Source organism: Echinops telfairi, unplaced genomic scaffold (genome assembly GCF_000313985.2).
Source record: "Echinops telfairi isolate 266 unplaced genomic scaffold, ASM31398v2 ScPeMD7_7418;HRSCAF=8456, whole genome shotgun sequence".
NCBI classification, from domain to species: Eukaryota; Metazoa; Chordata; class Mammalia; order Afrosoricida; family Tenrecidae; genus Echinops; species Echinops telfairi.
Genome location: NW_022111318.1, coordinates 550622 through 553320, shown reverse-complemented (window position 1 = coordinate 553320; position 2699 = coordinate 550622). Strand labels below are relative to the sequence as shown.

The window sequence follows — 2699 nt, the reverse complement described above, 5'->3', positions numbered from 1 at the left end:
TTATGCTCGACCTCCAATTTTGGCTGACAATTTACTGATGAGATTCATATCATTAGGGTTACTCTGATATTTTGACGTATTTGCTGAGTTCTGGGCCACATCCTGGAATGCCACCATAGCTTCTAGATCCTGCATGGTGGCAAGAACCTCTGAATCACTAAGAATCTCATGGAGCCCAGGCATTCCTACCATTCCAGGCACACCCCCTCCCATTCCAGGCATTCCTCCAAGAAAATTACCAGACATCCCCCCAGGAAAGCCACCTGGAAAGGAGCCATGCTGAGCTCCTGATTGTTGTCTAGCTTCTTCCTCCTTCTGTGTTCCTTCATTTTCTTCCTGGGCTTTCTTAACCCTTTCTATTCCTCCTTTCTTGCTCTTCATACTTTCTTCAATGTTCTGCAAATTTCTAGGCCCTTGACTGAATTTCTTTCAGCATTGAACTAGCATCTTCCTCTTAGTTCAGATTACAAGCAAGGGCAAAATCATGTGCAGCTGAGTAAGGCTGAAGGGAATTGGGATTAATTTCAAATGGCTTTGTCACTGTCTGTGGTAACAACATTTGATTTCTTTAATTTGATGTAGACACTGGCTCTCTTGGCAGAAAGAACAGCTACGTGAGCATTCAGTTTGATGGCATCAGTGAATAGATCAATAACTTTGTGTAGTTCACCATCATTTAGGGCATCAATGGCAGCCACTTTATTATATGATTGCGTAGTTCAATCACGTGGAGGAGAATTGTACAATTGCTACCACCATCAGTTTCCAAGCATTCTTTTTCCACCTGGGCTCCTTGACATCATCTCCCCAAACCCAACCCAGCTCCACCATTGTACCCGCCGCCCCCCAAACCCTTATTCTGCTTGCTGCCTCTATAGGTTCATCAATCCTGGGTTTAATATTATCGAAAAGTGGAAAATCACATAAGACAACTTCAAAAGAGTGTGACCTCCAATGACATGACACCTCTGAGATACACCGTAATATGAACAAACAAAAACCAAGCCAAACAATATAAATAAAAAATAAAGAAAATTTTGGAAACCAGATCAGGTCCAGCCTGCATCATAGGGGAGAATCTACTGACAAAGTTTTTACTGGTCAAGGCAGATTTATATCTTTGATCTTCTTTACTCATCTCTCCAGAGCTCTCCATTTAGTTACTACTTTCTTCCCCTCCCACAACTGTAGAGAGAAGGGGTTCTCCAAAGATTATTTCCTCTGTAGTTCCACTAATGAAGGGCTCCCACCATCAACCATAGTCTTCTGTACTCCAGAGTCTCACAATTTAGGCTCTGATACTATTCCCTCCTCCGACTTCGGATGATGTGGTTTTCCATTCTTCGGTGACTGAAGATGGTGTGCTTCTTCCATGTGGACTTAATTGACATCTCACTTAGATGGCTGCGTGTTTGGAAACAAGCCTTTAAGACCCCAGGTTCTATTTTATCTGATAGCTGGGCACCATCTAGATCAGTGGTCCTCAACCTGTGGGTTGCGACCCCTTTTGGGAGGTCGAACGGGGTCTCCTAAGACCATCGGAAAACACAAAAATATTTCACAATATATAATTACATATTATTTTGTGATTAATCACTATGCTTTAATTATGTTTAATTATGTTCAATTTGTAACAGTAAAAATACATCCTGTATATCAGATATTTACATTATGATTCATAACAGTTGCAAAATTACAGTTATGAAGTAGCAACGAAAATAATTTTATGGTTGGGGGTCACCTCAACGTGAGGTATCAAAAGGGTCTCAGCATTAGGAAGGTGGAGAACCGCTGATCTAGAGTCTTTGCCACATTTTGTTATAGCATCCATGTCTTCTGTATTTTCTTCCTGCGGGTGAGTATGCAACGGGGCCTTGATGTAAGAATTAAAATTGTTCTTACTTTGGAGCTAGGATTTACTGCGAGCCCCAAACCCATTTCTGGATCTATTTTTTCTTTTAATTTGTTATTACTTGGGGGTTAATACACATATCATATCATTCCATAGTTCAATTTTGTAAACAAATTTGTATGATTGTTTCCATAATGAGTTTCCAAAAACACTTTCCTTCCCTGATCCAACATCTCTTTGGTTATATCTACAGTTTTGTCTCCCATTTTTTGAGGGGCATAATTATCTGATGCAATCTCACTTTTACGGTCAATTTTTAGGTCGCTTTCCTGACTTGGTGGATCATTTGTCTATCTTTTCTTCTGTCTCCCTACCATCTGTTTTTTCTTCCTTGGTATTTTCTTCTGTTTTGGCTTTTTACCACCCATGCTCTCTATCCACTCAGTCAGGAAGTGCATTTCCTCCTTGTACAGAATGCATCGGCCCTGCTTACACATTTTTCATGAAGGCACGCAGCTCACTCACTTTACCGGGGTCCATGGTCCACGGGCAGAGGGAAGCAAGGGCATGGCTGAGGAGGCTGGGGGCCCTTTCCAGGTCTAGGAGCTGGCTCAGCGTGACCATACCACCAAATAGTTATTTAACACAGAGTGATCAAGACTCAAAGAGCATCTCCAGGAAATAGTCTTGTGGAGTCCTCTGATACCAACCATTCCAGTAAAGTCTTGTTTTTTAAAGGAATTTACTGTTCTATTCTTTATTTTCCTTCTATTCTATCAAGGCTCATCTATTTCAACCCTGATTAAAATGATTGGTAGTCTTAGCCGGGCTCCCTGTAGTTCTTCTG

The 2699-nt window shown here is 41.3% G+C and overlaps 1 pseudogene; it reads right to left on the bottom strand.

The window, feature by feature from the left end:
* On the bottom strand, positions 1-2392 carry LOC101648446 (annotated as a pseudogene).
* Between the last annotated feature and the right edge of the window lie 307 nt (positions 2393-2699).